This window comes from Amblyomma maculatum, chromosome 7 (assembly GCF_055883805.1).
Source record: "Amblyomma maculatum isolate TAMU_Amacu chromosome 7, ASM5588380v1, whole genome shotgun sequence".
Taxonomy (NCBI): domain Eukaryota; kingdom Metazoa; phylum Arthropoda; class Arachnida; order Ixodida; family Ixodidae; genus Amblyomma; species Amblyomma maculatum.
The window spans coordinates 113,983,049-114,005,543 of NC_139350.1; the positions used below are offsets into that span (position 1 = coordinate 113,983,049).

The 22,495-nt window shown below is 47.4% G+C and overlaps 1 pseudogene; it reads right to left on the minus strand.

Annotated features, from left to right (window-relative positions):
* Positions 1-8,145, minus strand: part of LOC146184457 (rho GTPase-activating protein 6-like) — a 40,442-nt pseudogene extending 32,297 nt beyond the window's left edge.
* Between the last annotated feature and the right edge of the window lie 14,350 nt (positions 8,146-22,495).

The window sequence follows — 22,495 nt, forward strand, 5'->3', positions numbered from 1 at the left end:
AAACGCCAGCAGAGCATTTAAAGCCTTTATATAATGCAAAACAAAGGCAATGTGTCATACCTACCGAGGCAATGTTTCCTTACACACAGCATGTTTCATGGCAAGGCTCCCACAGTTGTTTACGGGTTATGCAGCACCACAATGTTGATGATGTTGTCTGCCTCACATTCAGGCAACACCCCTTTGATGGCAGATGATTGCTTGTGCAAAAGCAGTGCGATGACACAAGTGGAGCAGCTGGACTGCGGGCGTTATAGAGCAAAGAGCCCTAAATGCAAGGAAAGAAAGTCTCCATTAAATCGATGCCTCTAAATCATGATAACAGCATACCTCGGCTCTTCTCTGTTTAGTTAATCTATAATTTCAATTGAAAGCTGTCTCAAAAAATGGACTAATTGCAACTCGATATTACACATGGTATAACAAGCTGTGCCAGGGCTTTGGGGCGATCAGTTAGCATAACGACCGGAAAATGCATACTGATGTTTCATGCAGTCTTGGCGCTGGAGCAAAGTGTCATGGTGCGAAGAACAAAATTAAAAGCAGGCACGGGCGCCAAACGTGTGGTACACAACCGACGCGACTAGAGGTGAGCACGGGCATTAAATGTTGAGCCCGACCCGAGCCTCATGCTACAAACCCGAACCCGGCCTGGAACTGAAATTGCCTGAGCCCACCCAGCGCTCACACAAAGGCTCCTGCCCTGCTGGACATGCTATAACAGACCAGTTGCAAAACCTACAAGTCGGCTTCCCTGTGAGGCAGGAGTTCGTGCACAGTGGCGACCGAACCTGATTCAGGAATAATAGTTAGGTGTAGTACATGCATCTACCACAGCCCACGCTGCTTGGGATGCAGTTCCCCACGCACAGGCCATTGTCAGAGAAAGGGTTTTGGGCATTCTTAACACTGGAATAAAGAGGGGAACACTGTCACCCTAGAGGTGAAGAAAGAAAATTTAGAAAAGGGACACTAACCGGAGAGGGTAATAGTGGGGCGACAATGCGCACGCGAATAATACTGTGACGAATGGGCAAGAGGTGCGGGAATTACCCTACCCGTCAGGCGATGTGCTAGCACTTTACCCAACTATTACCCCAAAGTCTATGCCGCCATTGTGCAGGAATGTCTGCCGCACCGGGAAGCTGACGTGTAGGTTTCGCAACTGATCCATTGCAGCTGAAGCAACGATACAGAAAGAAAAAAATAGGCGACAATCCCTGGCGATGCATCGCGCGACGACGACACCAACGCCTGTCGCTGCCGATTGTGCACATCGCACAGAGCGAAGGACCTCAGCGACAGAGACGCGCTTTCAGCCTTGCTTTGTTAGCACCGCCTCTTCGTTTGGTAAATGAGTACAGTTACGCTATATCCAGTTTCTTGCACTAAACAGCAACACTGATGAAATTTCTTGAAAATGCGTCGAGCCTCCCCCCCCCCCCCCCCAAAAAAAAAAAAATGGTCCCAGCGCAGCGGCGTGCTACTATACTGCGATGCAGACATGATAGAAAGCAGTGGCGTTTTTCTGCAAGTTTCGAAAATTAGCAATATCTAGCCACACTAGCCTTTTTTTGTTTTGCAATACTACCCTACCAAGCTTTTACTAAACCGTTTCGATGCGCTCATACATGCAAAGATCAGACGAAATGAGCGTCTGCAGGATTTTCGCTCATACCGGATAGGGAAACAAACTTTGCATGCAAAAAACAACAACAACAAAGGTGAATACCCCAAAGCCTTTTGCGATTGGCTGCCTCGCAAGCTGGTTCCCGCATCATGAGCGATTTTCTAAAAACCCAGAACCTGGGCGACAGCGCCGAGCGGCAATGCTTTAGCGGTCCTCAGCGAACTGCGCATCGTGCTGCCGCGCGACTCATGCGGTTAGCCTTTTATCGCACCAGACACGAGAAAATATGCTTTTGCCCGGACTCCACCGACTCCGCCCGAGGTCACCCGAGCGGCCGAGCCACGCGACGGCTATACGCCGTTGCAGCCACTGTAACGCGGTGAATCTCCGAAGTTGACTATTAGGGCTACGATGCCACGCAGTTGTTTACTTTAAGAAATCAGTACTCTGCAAAACAGTAACGGTTTAACTTGAAATAAGCTGCAAAATGATCGGGATCAAGTCGTGCACACTTGAGAACCACTTTTCAAAAGTTCAAAACGTAAGAAATATGCTAAAAGAATACAAATCTCCCTAGCACATGGCTTACGCAGCCTGCAGCAACAATGAAATGTAAGACAACGCTTGTAATTTAAAAAATGCTCAATCTAAGAGGCTAATATTTTGCTCTAATATACACAAACGCTTTATGAAATCTGAATGAAAAAAATGAAAACTTACATGGAAAATTTCTTGAAGAAAGAAGCATTTTCTGTACGCGGTGCCACCGAACGTCGAGCCGAGCGAACGAGTGGCCGTTGGATGGACGAAAGAACGGAGCGCCCTCTTTGAAACAAAATACAACTGTCGCCGTCATGCCGGCTAAGCGATTGTCGCGTCATCCTTTAAGCTTTTTAGCAATCGCTTTTTCAGCAGCTCGGTGGTCTCGGTTTTGTACCCTTCGTTTAGCAAGCGTTTCTTAGATGACGGGACTTGAACCAGCCTTGAACGATGCGCTACAGCTGCTGCTCATCTATGTAGGGCTCTGTGCCAGCAGCGAAGCGCGTCGTCGCCCTAAGAGGCGCCTAGCTGTTTTGTTTACAACACCCAAACCTGTTCAAGTTGTATTTTGTGAATGCTGTGTTCTACTATGAATAGTTTGCTCACTTTTAGCATACCAACGAAAATGCCTTCATACAATAGTGCTCAATCGAGTGGAATATTTCAATCACCCTGAAATGAGGATTTGAAGCAAGTTTGTTGAAAATTATTGAGCTAAGCATCTCAGTACCACGACTTGCCACCTCTTTATAAGCTAGTTGCATACGATGCTTACATTTTGTCTCATATATCCGCACCGTCAGCATCATTCAATCTGCTACATTTGTCGTTTGTTAGCCCGATTCATTAGGCGCTTGTTTCTTTCTCACAGTTTAGTTTCTTGCGTATATTTTATTCGCCAAGAAAATATGGTAAAAGCACATTTCTCTATGCAACCTGTTATGGGAGCCTGGAAATGTTTTAAAAGAAGTCTCCAGTCTGTTAGCGTTCGTCTTTTTATTACTGCGCAATTCCTTCCCCTGGGCGGCGGCCACCCCTTGGACCCTGAGTGGTGCGTCGACCCGTCCACCGCTTTGGCTCACCTGCGTGGATTTCGACGCGCGCATGCAACCTCGCACCTTGCTTGCATCGCATGCGTTGAGAGAGTGAGATCCGGGGAACACCAGGAGTGCGAAGTGCGCGAGGATGGGATTGAGCGGTGCGTCAGCACGGAGAGCGGGCACTGGAAAACCGTGCGAACGAGCGTCCGCGAAACAAAGATGTGTCATTGCAATCCAGTTGTTAATATACCCATTGTACCTTTTCGTATTTTATTTGTGTTTCCAGTCTTTTCTTTCACATTTTTTTTCGTTCTAATGTTAACAAGTCCCTCCTTCGCTCTTCTATCTTCTATCTTCTCTCCATACACAATATTTGTAAAAAAAAAAAAAAAAACTACCTTCCCCACGCACGCCTGTGACTGTTCCACCACGGAGGTAGTTAGAGGACAAATAAGCTTTGATACCGAATTAAGCTTAATTGTAAAACGGCTGCTTTATTTAGTTTTTGAACTCTACAGTTATTCCTTCTTTCCATATGCAGCGCAAGCATTGTATTGCAGTGAACGACGACGGAATCGCGAAATTCGGGGTGTGAATAAAAGCGGAGAAACGTTACAGACTTCTTTTTTTTTCGCACTTGTGCGAAAAAAGAATAAATAAACCAGAAATTCTAAAATTATGCTATCCATGCACTGGGCATGGCATCGAATCAAATGTTCTTCTGCTGAGATGCCGCTCTTGTATACTGGCCGCTACACGATGCTATTTTGTGTTACTATGAAATTCTGTGTGACAAAGCACCACGCGGATATATTTCGCGTTTCAAGTTCTTGTGAAATGTGGACGCCGGCCCGCCGCCGTGCCGCGGGCGACTCTAGCTGGCTCTGCGATCATTTTTGCCACTGCAGTGATTTGAAGATTCGCGGCTTGTTTAGCAAATAGCTGGTGTACTCGTTTGCCGAATGAGTGTTTCAAGATAATCATACAGCATTTACCAGTACCGTATGTGTGCGATATTCCATCAGTGAAATTCTAAAGTTAAAGCTCAGCTACTTTGGTCATCTGATGAGAAGAGAGGAGTCGCTGGAGAAAGATTTGATGTTGGGAAAGGTTGAGGGTCGCTGGAGAAGGGGTAGGCAGCGAACGCGATGGTTACATGGCATTCTCGAGGCATTGCAGATGAAGCTATGTGATGTTAAGAAGATAGTGAGAGACCGGAAAGCGTGGCGTGACATGGTCCATAGGGTCACGAAGAGTCGGACACGACTGAACGCCTGAACTGAACTGATTAATGCGCCATGGTCACTGCAGTCGTACTTTTGATTATACACGTATGGAATGGTCTACTCTTGCAAAGCCTAAGATGTAAGTTACGCTAGCTCTACGTATGTCAAATAGGTATATGAAAGAAATAGAGCCTTAAAGTATAGCGGCTGACGCATTGCGTCGCAAATTCCCGGCCGGGCGGCGGCCGTGTGCAGCTTGAACCACACGTGTAGCGTCAGGGCCTGCGTCTTGGACTGCATCGCGCAGCGTGTAACCCGACAACCCCACCTGCAGAGCGCATCCACTCGGGCAAGTCGGCGCTGCTGTTGCTGGCGCCGTGCCTGCATGTTTTTCTTCCTTTATTTGTAATGTTTTCAATGCACCTAGCAAGCAGCGAACAGAGCGTCTATATTTCGGGGCGAGTGAGTGCCATCAGTGCACTGGAACAGAAGTGCGCGGTGTGTCGTCAAAAAGAGCGGACGCTTGAAAAAAAAAAAACAAATGTGCGAACGAATGCGATGAAGAAAAGTGAAACTGTAACCCAGTTATTTATTTCAGCATAACTTTAATATTATTCATACTGAGATTGTACGTGCAGTGTTTTCAATCCATTTTTTTCTAATACTTCACTTCTTAGAGCGACAACGAAGCAGGAAGCGTCGGTACGATTTGCCATATGTGGGAACGTCCATGCATGTGCGGACCGACGTTTAATTTACCGCTCAATAACCCAGCTTTAATTTCGATCACCATTGTTAAATCGTTTAAGCGAAAGTATGTGCTGCGATGCTTCATATTCGTATAGCTTAAACCGCCTAGTGTATTTTTAAAGTGTATTTCGATGGAAGCGCGCTCGCCATAGTCTATCTGAGTCACGTACGAGCCTAATAGGCCGACGCTTATCGCCCATTATTGCATCGCACTGCATGCGTGTCCTCCGGTAATCGTCTGTTTGAAGCCACTGTTGTTAAAACTAATACACTCGGGGGCAAAGAAATTTGCTAAAACTTTTTGAATTCTCTTCACCCAGAGCAGCAGGAATCGCCACGGGAGCAGCCATGGAAGAACCTACACCATTACCGAATAGAATAAAAAAAATAGCAACCATTGCCTATGCACAATATATGACATGTCGTTTTGATTCTTTTTAATCTCCCGGTCGGCGTGGAGCTATTTATCGCCCCCGCCGCCCTGACGAACTAGAAAACGGTGGTGAACTTATTGATATTTGACGCCGTTGACCGATCGTCGGTCTCATCTAAATTCGTCACAGTATACATGTGGATTGATTACAGTACCAGCTTAAGTCAATGAAGATCTAGTGTAGAAGAACATGGTGTAATCCCAAGCAACATCGACAACAGCTAGGTGGGATTAAAGCAAACACGACGGAAACCAGCACCGCGGAACTATAACTATTTAGACACAACATTTCCGAAGCATTTAAAATTGCAAAGGTAGCTTGAAAGCCTCGATTAAAACAGCACAGTCGAGGACTCCAAGTAATAAAATGAGCCTGCCAAGCGCAAAAGCACGCTAATGCGGTTTCCCACGGAAAATTTCCAGCCACATGCTAATTCGCATCGAATATTGACCAGTAGGTGAAATAGACAAGACAATGTTGACTAAAGTCTATGCCAATACATCTGGCGGGACGTGGTAACAGAACTGACAGTATTGTCCAGCATTAGCCAACGTCAGTGGAGTAATGGCTAACGCTGTTCGATATAGCCATCCTTATGAAAGGGCAATGCCAATACCGTTGATATGTAAGGTATGCCAGTGTATACTTGACATTGGCGGGCCATTGTAACAGAGCTCGCATTATTGTCCAGCATATGTCGAATATTGGCCAACATCAGTGGACTGACGGCTAATGCTGTCCGTAATAGCCATCCTTATCTCATGGCAGCGCCAACACCGGTTATACGCCAGATATCCAGGCCCATCATTGCCATATTCGTATAATGGTACCACCGATATTGTGAGGGCATCGGATATGACGTGCCAATATTGTTATCATTATAAATAGGTACGAACAATATTGGTTACCAGTGGAATCCTCAGGGCCAGTGTTGGACGTCTTATAGAATGGCACAACCAATACCAGCCATACGATGGCAGCGCTGGGCCTACATAGGGCTGATCTCTGCCAACTCACTGACAATATTGGCCCGGGCTCTTGTGCTCCTTGGGTTCGAGTTCGTCCTCGCCCTCGGCATTCGCACCATCGAAGACTTCGTCCTGGCCGTCTTCATCTTCACATCTAGGGGCGCTGTTGTAGCGCCTCCTGAGGAGAGTTGCGAGGGCTTCGGGGCTCTCCAGGAGCAGCCTTTTGTAAAGGTTGTCGAACTCCTCGGCCGATACTTTGAATAGTTCTTCGTAGTTTTCGATCAGTTACTGCATGACCAAAATGATCTCGAAGCTCTCGTACGCCCTCTCCAGGTTTTCTACAAAAATCTGGTCCTTCTGGAAAGTTTTGCTGAAGCATAATATGTTTGGTCCTAGAACAGTAGCCATGTTGATAGCGTCCATCTTGTTTCTCTGGAGGGGCTGCCCGGTGGACGATTTTTTGTCCACCGTGTGGTCGGCCACGGTGTTGAGAAACTTGAGGAGCGCCCACAGGGTGTCCCTGCTGTGCGTGGGAAGAAGCCGCGCCAGATCTCGCAGGATGTCCAGCTGTTTTCTACGGTCGGCCACGCGCTGGCTGTAGGTGAAGGGACGGTAGAGGTCCCTGGTAAGCAGAGGCTCTGGAAGGTCACGCAAGTACTCTTTGAGCAGCTGCGCCACGTCGTGCGGCGGGAGGCGCTCCAGGTCCAGATTCACCTCGCGGCCCCTGTCGAAATCATCGCGAAGCTGACGAACTCTCCACTTGGAGCCGCTGAGCCTAAATATGCCCACAGTGTTGAGGGCATACTTCTCGAGGTAACTGAGGCAGCAGTTAATTAAACGCGGTATCTGCGGGCCGTGCACCGCTAGTATGTCGTTGTCCCCGGGGTCCGTGTTTGAACTGCGGTGGCATAGCGACTCCACATTGCCCTTTCGGGAGACCTCGGTGGAGAGGTCGGTGGGAGAAGAGAGCAAGTTCTTCCTGGGGTTTACCGAGCGTCGCGAGAGCGCGTCGGCCGTTCCCACACCCGGGCACAGCTTTCCCGAGGACCAGGAGCTCGGTTCGGCCGAAGTGGAGGCCGGGAAGCGATGCCGTTCGCTCTGCACCACCTGCTGCAGCCCCACGCCGAACACCTAGCCACAAGAAATGTCTGCATTTTCTTTGCTACTCTCGAAGAAACACATTGTAAAGGCATTTTTATGGAATAGGGCAGGTCTTCTCCGAAGTTTTGCTGCTGCCTCCGAAACGTCATCTCTGGGTATATCAGTCTTGCAGCCCAGGCCGATGCTCTGCAGCCTATTTAAAGCAAGCCGTCGGAAGGCCGAGGACTCCATCTCAGTGAGTGTCAGCAGCATCGTGGACCGTAGCGTGAGGCGGATCCCTGCGCTGGAATTCCACCGGCAGCAGCCTTCTGGGGACCAGCAGCAGACGCTGGGCATAGATACCCTGAACTGCAACTTGGCCCGCGATCTCCACAACCTGCGCGTGACGTTGGATAGCTGACATGACGCTCGACCGGTGTGCTGCTGCTGCTGCTGCTGCTGTAGCTGCTGATGCATTACGAAATGACGGCAACAGAAAATCATGCCATGTCAACTCATTTATACTACAACCGAAGGCACTGAAATGCAACTCGGTTACAATATTGCTCGCGGGCTTGAGTCCAGGGCCACAAGATACCTGTCTTCTGTTCTTACAAGTTGCTTGTATTGGTAAACATTACCGGTTGTTTCGTATCACCGCGTTATGATCTCGTCTACAACTCGCCCCGTTATTTCTTCCGGTCGCCCTCACACTCATCACACGACTCACCACGGCTGAGGACTAGCCTGTGCACTCCGTGAAAGTTGTTTACACTACGGCCGGCGTTGAGTATTCTTGTCTATAGAGCTATCTTGTAAGCTAAAAGACGACCCAACAAGGAGCGAGCCGCCGCCCCCATAACCTGCAAAGCGTACGCAACCTGTAGTTAAAGGCAACTGCGCGTTTGTTCCTCGGGGGGCGTTTTCTTTTTGGTAAATAGCTCTGTTGTCAAAAATACGCATTCTATCGGCTCATTGGAATTGCTGCTATAAATACATATACAAATCCTAGAAAACGAGTATTCTACAAAACGTTTTAGTTATGATTCTATTTAAGTGCATATTCATAAACGTTTATTCAAGAAAAGAGTATTGTTAATTTTTCTGATAATAAAAAATAAATGCCATAATTAAGAACTAGTAATTACACCACGGTGCTTCGCACCAATATATATAAAAAGTAGAGAAACTGCAAGAAATACCAAATTCGTTCCACTTTAAGCAATCATAAACACTGCCAACAAAAAGAAAAGGGCATTATAAGCATTGAGAAGGCTATGAATATTGCATAAGTTAAAGCGTAACAAAATTAGAAAGTACTAAATCGCACATTAGAAGCCTACTCCTTAAGGGGAAGGCATAAGCACAAGTAGGAATGGAAACAGATGCGAAAATTTTTGTTTTTATTATTATATTTATAGTTTACATAATGAAATAGTTAGTCCCTGATTCTTATAATGTAGTTAGGGTGTTTTAGCAGATTTCAATAAAAATTGAAGATGCGTTAGATTTTAAATAAATTGGAATCAAGGTTGGCCAGTTTTTTACATTTTTGAAGTTTCGGAGATTTGAATGTAACATGAAGAAAGAACAGTGCATTCCAGAAATTCATGTTTTGTCTGAAACAACGCACAAGGCACGGATAATATAGAGAAAAGGTTTCAAAGCCAATTATTTAGTAAGTCGCGCCAGAATATAATGCTGAATATCGACAAATTTCAAAACAAGCGCTCAGTTTTACACTCATTTTGCCAATTAGAAACAATACTATGCAACATATTTTTAACCCTTAATATTTTTTATTTACTGAGAAATGTTGAGAGGGATTATCATAAACATCGAAGGCGCTGTTTTTTTAATTAGAATCAAATTTGCGCTTTTTTCGCTGTTTTCGAATTTTTGGCGCATTTGGTGAATTATAGAGAACCGGTCTAGCAATCTAGAGCTCCTAATTTTGTCTGAAACTAAGCAACAAAGCATAGAAATAAAGAGAAAATGTCTTCGTTCCAACAACGTAAACCATCATTCCCGTATTTAAGGTTGAAAATGTAATTTTTTCTGTCCGTCGATCCTACAGCAATGTTTTCGATTTTTATACCAATTCAAATGAGGCAACAAAAGACAATATTTCTCTTAAAAGAAAACGTTTCATACATTTTGTGAGCAAAAAATACTGGATGACAATATTTTATTACGTGAACAATACTTCTCCAAACGTCCACCTTTTTGAAATGGCAAGACGCCATTTTTCAGCTCTAGCGATATTAAAGCGATGTACAGCGCTTCCGCTAACCTGGCCCGATGTACGAGACTGTGGCCGTGCTACAAGTAAAAGCAGCCACCCAAGGGCATATTCTCACGTAGTGGTGACAACGCCGTAGACACCGAAAGAAGACACAGGCTTGATGGTACTGAATTAACTCTTTATTGGGCGGACTTTCGCCCGCGAAAGAACTAAGCAACTCGGCGGTGGCGATAGCAACAATCATGCTCGTCAATCGCCGAACAAAGAATGCCCGTCGCACTCGTCAACGCTGAATTTAAAGGCTGCTCAGAACAATGTAGATAACGTCGGAAACTGCCAGTAACACAACCTGGAACATTATAGAAACATACGTGAGTGATCGGAATCTTCCGAGACAGATCTCGGTGCATCGTTCGCAACAAAGAAAATGATAACGCGTCGTATCGCGACAGCGAGCATGAACGAACATGGCATACAGAATTGATAAGCGCGCCAGAATAACAATGATAAGGCTGCATGCCAGCGGCTGTCGAACAGGAACAAATAGATTTAAATAGTTCGCGGCATTACTTCCCCATTAAAAAAACGTCGCCTCGATGTTTCAAAATAAACAGACATGAATTAACATAAACATTGCAAAGCAAACATGAATAGTCTTTAGCGTGCATAATATGGCTTAAGGCGTACAACATGCACAATTTCTGGATGCACTCGGCGCCGCTGCGATGCTGCCGCGCCGTCGGGAATGACCTCGTAGTTCAATTGTCCTAGTCGGCGAAGCACCTTGTAGGGACCGAAGTATCGCTGTAAAAGCTTTTCGCTCAGTCCGCGGTGGCGAATCGGCGTCCAAACCCAGCCTTGATCTCCCGGCTTGTACTCAGCATCGCGTAGCCGTAAGTTGTAATGTCGGGCGTCGGTTCATTGCTGATTTTTAATGCGCATTTGGGCGAGTCTTCGGGCTTCCTCTGCCCGTTGAAGGTAGGTGGCGACGTCCAGGTTATCCTCGCCGGTTGCGTGTGGCAGCGATGCGTCAAGCGTCGTCGTGGGCTCCTTGCCGTACACAAGGCTAAACGGGGTTGATCTGGTTGTCTCCTGGACGGCGGTATTACAAGCGAAGAGGACGTTGGGTAGAATGGCGTCCCATGTCTTGTGCTCGGCGTCGACGTACATGGCAATCATATCCGCAATAGTTTTGTTGAGACGCTCCGTAAGTTCATTTGTCTGGGGATGGTACGCAGTAGTTCGTCGATGACTTGTATGGCTGTATTCTAGGATGGCTTGCGTCCGCTCTACCGTAAATGCCGTTCCCCTGTTCGTGATGAGAACATCTGGGGCGCCGTGTCGCAAAAGAATTTGTTCGACAAAAAACTGCGATTTCTGTCGCAGAATCATTGGGCAGTGCTTTTGCTTCGGCGTATCGGGCAAAGTAGCCCGTGGCCACGATGATCCCCTTGTTACCCGCAGATAAAGATGAAAAGGGGCCGAGAAGATCCCTCCCAATTTGTTGAAAGGGCAGGGTTGGGGGCGGTATCGGGTTCAGTAGCCCAGCTGGCCTGATCGGCGGCGTCTTTTCTCGCTGGCACTCACGGCACGTTTTTACGTAATGGGCAACGTCGGCAGGCAGTCGCGGCCAGTAGTACTTCTGAATTCGATGCAACGTGCGCGCAAAAGCGATGTGCCTTGCTGTTGGCTCGTCATGCAACGCATGAAGAATTTTCTGGCTGAGGTTTTTAGGCATGACAAAAAGCTGCGCTGTATTCTTGGGAGCGAAGTTCTTTACGATGACGTCATTGCTTAAGGCGAGCGGCCACAACTGACGCCTAAACACAGAAGGAGGCGAAGCGGTCTTGCCTTCCAAGTAATCTGCCAGGTCTTTCAGCTGAGGATCTGATCGCTGTGGTTGTGCAAAGCTGCTGGCGCGTACTGGTTATAAGCAGTCTGCGTCTAAGTGCTTGCGGCCAGACTTATATACTACTGTAACGTCAAATTCTTGAAGTCTTAGGCTCCATCGGGCAAGGCGGCCGGAGGGTTTTCTCAAATTACCCAGCCAGCAGAGCGCGTGGTGGTTGCTTACCACCTTGAATGGTCGACCGTATAGGTATGGACGGAACTTAAATATGGCCCAGATGATCGCAAGGCACTCTTCGGTCGTCGAGTAATTGACTTCGGTTTTAGTGAGAGACCTGCTAGCGTAGGCGATTACCTTCTCCAGTCCGGCACTCTTCTGGACGAGAACAGCTCCTAGGCCCAAACTGCTTGCGTCGGTGTGAATTTCGGTTGCGGCATTTTCATCAAAGTGGCCAAGGACAGGAGGGGAAAACAGGCGGCGCTTAAGTTCGTCAAAGGCTGCTCCTGGTGGCACTTCCCATTTAAAAGGTACATCAGCCTTTGTAAGCTGCGTCAACGGTTCGGCGTTGCGCGAAACCTTTCTGAAAAATCGTCGCTAATAAGCGCACAGCTCAAGGAACCTTCGCACGGCTTTCTTGTCAGCAGGCGGTGGAAATTGTGTGATTGCAGCTGTTTTCTCCGGGTCTGGCCGAACGCCATCATTACTAGCGATGTGACCTAGCAACCGCAGCTCCTCGTAGGCGAAGTGGCACTTCTCTGGTTTTAACGTTAGTCGCGATGATTTCATAGCTTCCAGCACTGTCTGCAGCCGTTTCAGGCGGTCTTCAAAATTTGACGAGAAGATAATGACATCATCCAAGTATACCGGGCAAATGAGCCACTTCAAGCATGCCAGAACAGTGTCGAATACTCGAGGAAACGTAGCTGGTGCGGAGCAGAGGCCAAATAGCATCACCTTGAACTCGAAAAGGCCGTCGGGTGTGATGACCGCGGTCTTCTCGCGATCTCTTTCGTTGACCTCAATTTGCCAATATTTCCTCTTCAGGTCCATCGATGAGAAGTACCTTGCATTGCAGAGCCGGTCCAGTGTGTCGTCGATGCGGGGAAGTGGGTAGACATCCTTCTTAGTTGCGCTATTCAAGCGGCTGTAATCGACACAGAAGTGAAGTGTGCCGTCTTTCTTCTTCACCAAAACGACTGGTGCCGCCGAGGGGCTGTTGGATGGCTGGGTCACGTTATCGCGCAGCATTTCCTCAACTTGATCGCGTATGGCCTGGCGTTCTCGCGGCGATACACGGTAGGGACTTTGGCGTAGTGGTCGAGCGTTTTCGTCCGTGATGATGCAATGCTTTGCCAACGGAGTTTGCCGCACCTTCGACGCTGAAGAAAACCACGCACTGTAGGTTTCAAGATGGGTTCGAATCCGGTCTTGTCTGTCTGGGGAGCGCTGAGTTAATTTCGAAAGCGTGCTGCTTGGCTCGGTTAGGTGCATCGTGTTCAAATTGGCTGGGAAGAGCGAGGACTTCTCGGGTGTCCGCTAGCTCGTCAAGGAAAGCAATCGTCATGCCCTTGTTCAGGTGCCGGTATTCGTCGGTGAAGTTCGTGACGAGCACATCAGCTTGTTCATGACGGAAACGAACGATGTCTCTTGCGATGCGAAGTCCTCTATCCAGTAATAACTGAGTGCTCCCTTCGACAACCCCTTCTGTGTTCAGTTCTTTTTCATACCGTGCAAACCATCTTCCTCCTTTCGTTCTACCTGTAACCAGAAGGATGATGACGCTTGATCGGGGCGGTACTTTCAATTCTCCGTCGAGGACGTTGAGAGCGACGTGATGCGCCGAAGTTGTCATAGCAGGTATGGCTTTGTCGGTCAACAGCTTGATTAGTTTGGATCGGAGGTTGATTATTGCTCGATGTTCGTTCAGCAAATCCATGCCCAGAATCATATTGCGGGAATAGTGCTGTAGGACTACGAAGTTGGTAGGGTAGGTATGTCCATTTACTGTAACCCATGCGGTGCATCACCCCGACGGAGTATATAAGGTTACCACTAGCGGTGCGGATCAGCGGGTCGTTCCAAGTCGCCGTCACTTTCTTGAGCTGGGCGGCGAAAGCTCCACTGATGACAGAGTAGTCGGCACAGGTGTCAACTAGGGCGGTAACCGTACGTCCGTTGACAGAAATCTCAAGGTTGCTTGTTCCCGTCCTAGTATTCAACGTTGGCTTCGGTGTTCGATCTCTGCTTCGTCTTGTGCTGAGGTAGTGGACTGGGCACACCGTCGTAACATCGCTGGGCGGCAATATCGACTTGAAGTGTGGTAGTGATCTCGTCGGCGTTGTCGTCTTGTGGATGGCCGATTTAATGGCTGCGTCGTCATCACTCATCGTCGGCGATGGAGAATCTTCGTGTTTTCGCCGTGAAGCAACCTCACCTCCAAAGGTTGCTCTATTTAGTTTCCCCTGCGAGGGCTTGGGGACCTTTCTCGCACACTGTGTTCGTAACTGCGGCCTGGCGATGAAAAGCAGGCCCTGTACGGCGATGGGGACCTGAATAAACGGGTTGGTGGCGCCAACTCCCCGCTGCCTAGGTAGTTCTCGATTTCCTGAAGTCGTTCACCAGGGCGGGGTCGTGGGGCGTCGACTGCAAGTCCGCGGAGGCCGATCCGTCGGTACGGGCAGTGGCGTAGAATGTGAAGCATATGAATGGGAATCATAATGGCTTGTTCGCAGTTCGCCAGACGTCGCACCTCCTGTGGCTTGGAGGTCATTGGTAGGCTTGGTGGTGCAGGGGCCAAGGGGCGGCTTTCAGGAACAGGACGGTAGCAGCGAGGGCTTGGAAAGTCATCACGTCGAGGCGCAGGACGACGTAATGCAGCCGCGTAGTTCATCGTTGTTGCCTTTTGTGCTGGAACTGTTGCAGCCTTCGCTTGAGGAACGCCCAGCGCCTGCTGGACTTCTTCACAGACGACATCCGCGAGCGTCGCAGCCTGGGGTTGTTGCAAAGATGGTTGTAAGTGACGAAGTTCCTCTCGGACGATCTCGCGGATGAGGTGGCGAAGGCTTTCTCCTCTTGCGGATGCGCTGGGGTAGTGACTTGAGTAGTCCGGTTGAAGTGGTCGCTCGTAGTGGCGCATCCGGGTGTCCAACGTCTCCTCGATAGTCGATGCTTCACTTTCAAATTCGTCCACAGGTTTTGGCGGGCTCCACAAAAGTCATACAAAAATCGACTCTTTAACGCCTCGAATTAACAATTTCACTCTCTCACCTTCGGTCATTAGGGTCGGCGCGGCGAAAGAGGCGCTTCATCTCCTCTATGTAGACCCGGATGGGCTCGTTTGGGAGTTGAAGTCTGCTTTGCAGGATGACCTTGGCTCTTTCCTTCCGAACTACACTTGCAAAGGCAGTCAAAAACTCTTTCTTGAAGATATCCCAATCCTTCAAAGCTGCCTCGTGATTTTCGAACCAAACTCGGGCATGTCCTTGAAGAACAAAGTAGATTTGCCTGACTTTCGCAGCGTCGTTCCAGCAGTTGAATTGGCCACACGGTCGAAACTTTTCATCTAGTCTCCCGCATCTTCATCCGCTCGTCCATGGAAGCAGGGGGCTCTCGGTGTTGGACGAAAACAACCGTTGCTGTAGGCTGGGCCATTTTCAGCGTCCATGCCTTCCGAGATCGAATGCCTTCCACGGAAATAGAGCGCCCTAACTGTATTGACTTGGTTACGCAGTTCACCCCACTTTCCTGGCCCTGGCTGCTTTCTGTCCTCGGAGTGCTGTCCACCTGCACACCACCCACTGTCAACGCTTTGCCTGCGCTTCCGCCTGCGCATGCCTTTGCGGGTACGGAACAGCAGCTGCCAGATCATGTTCCGAGAGCCAAGTGCGAGCCATTGCCTGCAAGCGCGGATACCTGGTTTCCGCCTCAGTATCTACAAAGTCCCTGGTCATCATCACTGCTATCTGAGACAATCGCCGTGCCCTCCCCTGGATTCGCCCATATAAAGCCCGACCAAACCATCGCGGCGCTTAGTGGGCTCGGCGGCACCACGGAAATGGAGCGCCCTAACTGTCTTCACTTCTTTACGCAGTTCACCCCACTTTCCTGGTCCTGGCTGCTTTCTGTCCTCGGAGTGCTGTCCACCTGCACACCATCCACTGTCAACGCTTTGCCTGCGCTTCCGTCTGCGCATGCCTTTGCGGGTACGGAACAGCAGCTGCCAGATCATGTTCCGAGAGCCAAGTGCGAGCCATTGCCTGCAAGCGCGGATACCTGGTTTCCGCCTCAGTATCTACAAAGTCCCTGGCCATCATCACTGCTATCTGAGACAATCGCCGCGCCCTCCCCTGGATTCGGCCATATAAAGCCCGACCAAACCATCGCGGCGCTTAGTGGGCTCGGCGGTACCACGGAAATGGAGCGCCCTAACTGTCTTCACTTCGTTATGCAGGTAATGAATTGCCATAGCCTTTACGCTAAGCGCTCCAGTGACCGCTGTCTCTTTGTGCTGCCGGGCCCACGGCGATCTTTAACAATATTTTATGAGTGTTCATACATGATGTTCAAACTACTTCTGCTGGCCAGTGATGTAGAAACGAACCCTGGTCCTGACCCTACTGACAGCTCAACTGAAATACTTGCCACGCTTACAGCTTTACAATGCGGGCAGTCAACTATACTTGAGCAATTAGGCTCTATCAAGTCAACCATTGCAGTCCACGAGAAAGCTTTCGCGGACCTAACCACTAGGCTTTCGAAGATTGAGTGTGACTTCCAGTCTATTTCAGATACAAACTCTCAGATTGACCACATTCAAAGTGCTACCGCTAATTGCTCAGCTCAGGTATCTGCTCTAACTGCTCGCATTGACGACCTTGAAAACATGTCCCGTCGAAGCAATTTACTGTTCTACGGGCTCAAAGATGCAAAAAACGAAACTTGGAGTGAATCCGAAAAACTGGTAACAGATCATTGTCTAGAGCGTCTCAGCATAACCCTTGAAAGTGAGGATATTGAGCGAGCGCATCGTATAGGCACATTCAGAGGCGGAAAACAGCGCCCGATCATAGTAAAATCCTTGCATTTTAAAGACAAAGAACGCATTTTATCTTCAGCCTGTAAGCTAAAATCTACCGATTACGCAATTAGTGAAGATTTATCTGCTAATAGCCGTCTCGCCCGTAAACGTCTTATTGAATTTGCGAAAGCTAACCACATGCCTTACAAGCTGCGTCACAATAAACTAATTTCTAATGGTAAAACCTACATCTTTGACCACGCAGCCGGGAATGTTCTTGAACGTAAGTCATAGCAGCTATCAGTTCTCAGGAAACCCAAAAATGATCACCTATCACTTCTTTACACTAACATTCGCAGTATAGTACCCAAACGTGAATCCTTGTGTAGTCTTATCAGTTCTTCGTCTAGTAACATCGTTTTATTAACTGAAACATGGTTAAGTTCCTCTATAACGGATTCTGAAATGATGCCTGATTTACCCGAGTTTCATATATTCAGGAAGGACAGACCTGACGGCTGCCGTGGAGGTGGTGTTCTGATCGCTGCTAAACGCTCCCTAAATTGTTCTATTATTAACATAGTCACCTCGTTGGAAATGATTTGGGTGTGCTGCCATGCTTCGTCTCCCCGCGTACTCATAGGTGTATGTTATCGACCACCTGATATGGACAGTTCCTTTATAACACTGTTTCATGAAGCGCTTGAGTAAGCTTATCTCTTCTTACCCCAACACCCCTATTTTACTCTTCGGCGATTTCAATTTTCCGTTAATAGATTGGAACGATATGGCCCAAACCCTAATCAAAAGTCACGTATCTAGCGAATTCCTGAAAACATGTCTAACTTTCGGCCTGACTCAAATGGTTTCTGAGCCGACCCGCACTACTAATCATTCAGCTAGCATTCTCGACCTTGTGTTGACTACTCTCCCGGAAGCAATCTGCACTCCTTCGTATACTACGGGCCTTAGTTTGCAGGCCCGTAATATTCTCCAGTAGCAGTTCATACTACTGTCTCTGCCAGCATTCCCAAAATCTCCAAATCCAAAGAAATACTAACACTGTACGACAAAGGTGACTACATTAGCATGAATCGTGACCTCCTTGCATTCTATAACGACTTCGCTTCTACGTATCTCTCACGTTCTATTGAGTCGAAATGGTTTCTCTTCAAATCAGAAATGTTGCGCTTGATAAGATTTTACATCCCTACCATCAGTATAACAGAACGAACACGCTCGCCTTGGTTTAATACAACGTTAAAACGTATAAATAACAAGAAAAAACGCCTTTTCCGTTCTGCCAAGTTATCTAATACTAGATGTGCATGGGACAAATACCACACCATTGCTAAGAAATACTCCGATCTTACTGCCGAAACTAAACGCCAGTTCTTTTCCAATACCCTCCCTGAAATGTTATGAGCCAACCCAAAGCGCTTCTGGAAAACAATTAACCCTGATAAAATTACTAATATTTCACTATGTGACAGTAGCGGCTCGTCAGTAGGTGTATCTGACCTGTCCCATGTATTAAACTACACATTCTGTTTAGTTTTTACTAACGAAGAGTCTCATGATGTTCCCAGCCTCCCACCATTGCCACATCCAATGGACAGCATCGAATTCAACCCGCATGGTATTGTTATTATTATTGATTCGCTAAAATGTTCATCTTCCTGTGGTATTGATGGAATTACTTGCAAAGTATTGAAAAACAGTAAACATGTTTCCAGTCTTATTCTTTCACTCATTTTTCAGCAATATTTTGGTACTGGCTCCGTTCCACTTGACTGGCGAATAGGGAAGGTCATTCCAATCTTCAAAAAAGGTGACCGATCATCGCCAGGTAAGCATCGACCCATTTCACTACCCATTGTATGGTCTAAAATCGTGGAGCACATCATATACTTTAATGTGGCTACATTTCTAACTTCAGTTAACTTCTTCCATCCAAACCAGCATGGATTCCGGAAAGGCCACTCATGTGAAACCCAACTAGCTTTGTTCCTGCATGATATTCATTCCAATCTAGACCGCAATATCCCAACTGATGCCTTATTTTTGGACTTTGAGAAAGCATTTCATAAAGTACCCCATTCCCGCCTCTTACTTAAACTGTCCGTTTTAAATCTTCACCCGCTTGTCTTCAACTGGATCCGAAGATTTTTAACAGACCGCATGCAATTCGTTTTCGCTAACGGCTTCTCATCTACTTACTCGCATGTTCTTTCAGGAGTACCTCAAGGCACAGTCCTGCGCCCATTACTTTTCTTAACATACATTAACGACTTGCCTTCCACAGTAATGTCTACCATACGCCTTTTCGCGGACGATTGTGTAATATACCGCCCTATAACTAACACCGACGACACTGCTGTCCTTCAAAATGATCTTACTAGAGTACACAAATGGTGCTCAACGTGGCTAATGTCTCTAAACACTACAAAGACAGTACTACTTTCTTTCCATCGCCGCCGAAATTATACTCCGCATGCTTATAAAATTAATGATTCTGCCGTTACTTCCACTAACTCTCTTAAATACCTTGGTATTAACCTCACTAGCGATTTATCATGGACGTACCACGTCAACTACATAATAAATTCATCTAACCGAACAATTGGCTACCTTCGTCGTAATCTACGCATGAATCCTTCTTCCTTAAAACAGTTGACTTACAAAACACTTGTGCGACCTAAACCTGAATACGCTACTGCTATCTTTGATCCTCACCAAACTAACTTTATTACAGCTCTTGAATCTGTACAGAACCGTGCTACTCGCTTTATCCTATCAAACTACTCAAGATATTCTAGCATATCTGCATTAAAGCTTCAACTTCAACTTCCTTCTCTCGCTTCCCGTCGCCAAATTTCACTCCTCTGCCTTTATCACAAGTTCTTTCATAGTTCACCTCGTGGCAGCCAGCTCATCCAACCTGTACGTCGAACATCCCGCACAGGCATTTCTAACAGCGTCATCCCGCATTGTGCCCACACTACTACATTCCAAAAGTCTTTTTTCGTGTACACAGCTCGCGACTGGAATGATCTTCCCAGCAGCCTTGCCCTAATCTCCGACCCTTCTCATTTCAAGACTGCCATCGAAGAAGCCTGATCATCTTTGTAATCACTTCACAAAAACCATTGTTAACCGCCGTTCAAGTGCCCACCCCTCATGTAATGTCCCATCTGGGGGCCCTTGAGGTTCTAATAAATAAATACAGTTGTCGGGTTGGGTCACGTTTCGACACATGGTTCATTTGGCTGCTTACTCGCGCAGAATTCAGGCTGAGATGAGACTGGAACCTAGAGGGACCCTCAAAATCTCGAGTGAGACACTCACCGCATAGGCCACACAGGCATGTTCCTACTGCTTGGCTAAACCGGGGCTTCATGTTTTGGCTTGTTGACCTCTCACACTGTATGATAGCCTACTTCTGCATGGTCATGAATACATGTGAGAGCAGCAGCAGCAGCCGGTCTATACCCAGTGCAGGGCGAAGGCCTCTCCCATACTTCTCTACTTAAACCTGACCTGTGGTAGCTGTATCCACGTGACCCCTGTGAATTTCTTATCATCTGTACACCTAACTTTCTGCTGCCGCCCCCCTTGCTGCGCTTTCCTTCTGTTGGAATCCAATTTTTTACGCGACCATTGGTTGTCCTCTCTACGCATTACATGCCATGGTTCTTGATTTCAACAAGAATGTAATAAACTCGAGTTAGTTTACTGACTCACTCTTGGCACTTCTCTCTCGTAATGTTACACCTACCGTTTTTCTTTCCGTTGGCCTGTGCGTTGTCAACTTCAGTACAATCTTTTTCGTTAACCTCAAGGTTTCAGCATCACAGGTGAGTACAGGTGAGATGCAAGTGTTGTATACTTTCCTCTTCAGCTACACCGGTAAGCTGCTAGGCATATCTGCGAATGATCGCCAAATGCGCTTCAGCTCTGTCTTACCCTCCTAGGTATTTCCCTTTCATGGACTGGATATGAGGTTACTACCTGCCCTAAATACACATATTTACCTACCTCTTGCAGTCATTCAGTACCTTCTGCGAACTTCTGTTTTCTACTAAGGATGTTGAACATCACCTTATTCTTCTGCATATTGATTTTCAAATCTACCTATCTGCTATTCCTGTCTAAATCATCAATCATTTTTTGCAGTTCATCCCCTGAGTTACATAGCAAGGCATTGTCATCAGCGAATCGCAGACTTCCGAGGTGTTCTCCATCGACCCTTGTTCCTAACTTCTCCCATTCCAAGTCTCTCAATACTTCCTCTAGGGAAGGTGTGAATAGTAGTGGGAAGATTGTGTCTCCTTGCTAGTACCTTTATGCAAATTTTGCGAATTTCTTTATGCAGAACTATGGTTGCAGTGCCGCCTTTATAGATATCTTCCGGTACTTGCACATGCGGATCATATACACCCTAGTTTCGATAAGACACGCACAAAACAAGATATCACTGATTAAGTAAGCAACAAAATGCCTGTACGCGAAAGTGAATATTCAGCTAGATCTCTAGACGGGAACCATCAACGCAGTTTCGTCATATCCTTAAAAAGGGAGCCCAAGTGTCGTCAGTTTTTGTTCGGGACCTGAGTGGTTGATACTACTTATCTTACCGCTAAATGAACGCCAGTTGAAAGTTAGCTTTTTCTGTCACATCTCTTTATCATACGAGTTCCTACTACTCAAGCTCTTTCAATGATGCAGTGTGCTTACCGTCAGGGAAATTCAAAGCAAAGGGTAGTGTTCAGCATAGGTGATGGCAGCCCTACTCTCAGGGTGTGTGGATTTCATCGAGACGACATAGTGATCCGGTCTATGAATACATGAAACCTGAAAAGATTTGTATCTGTCTGTGTACTACTGAGCCGGCAGATGACTACAAACTGATCAGATCGTTCTTAATAAGGTAATGGTTCCTTGCCGCTCCTTTAGGCGCTGGAGCTGTCGGGGCCTACGCTTGAGGAACGCCCAATGCTTGCTGGACTTCCTCGCGAACGACGTCCGTGAGCGACACAATCGGCCAAGTTCTTCTCGAATGACCTCATGGAATCTTATGGATACTATCCCCACTTGTAGCTGCGGCGTCGCAGTTGTTTGCAGAGAACACTTGGAGAGGCCAGTTGGGCTTTTCACTCCGGGCATCGAGGGTTCGTTCTACTGAGGATGCTTCTTGTACGAATTCGGCCATTGTTAGGGACAGGTTTCTGACGAAAGGCCGTCAAGAACTCTTTCTTGAAAGTCTCCCAATCCTTCAAAGCGGATTTTCGAACCATATTCGGGCAGATAATCAAGAGCGAAATAGACTTGCCTTCGTTTCGCTTCATCTTTCTAGGCTTTGAACATTGTCGCGTATTTGAACAGGCCGAGCCAGTCTTCCACATCCTTGTCCGGAAGTACTTGGAGTACGGGGTTCGATAAAAACCAAGGGTGTTTTTTGCTCGACAGGTGCCATCTTCGGCGGTATGTCACAATATCAAGATAGAGCACCTCCACAATATGTCACTTGGAGGTGACAGGGCTGTAAGTTAGACAGGTGTAATCGCACTGAAATTAACTCTATATTGTGTAGATTTGAGCCCATAAAAGGTCTGAATCACTCGGCGGCGGCGATAGCAACAAATGCGCTCTCTGGTCGTCGTACTGAGAACAGCCATCGCACACGTCAAGGCTGAAATTAAAGGTGGCACAGAGA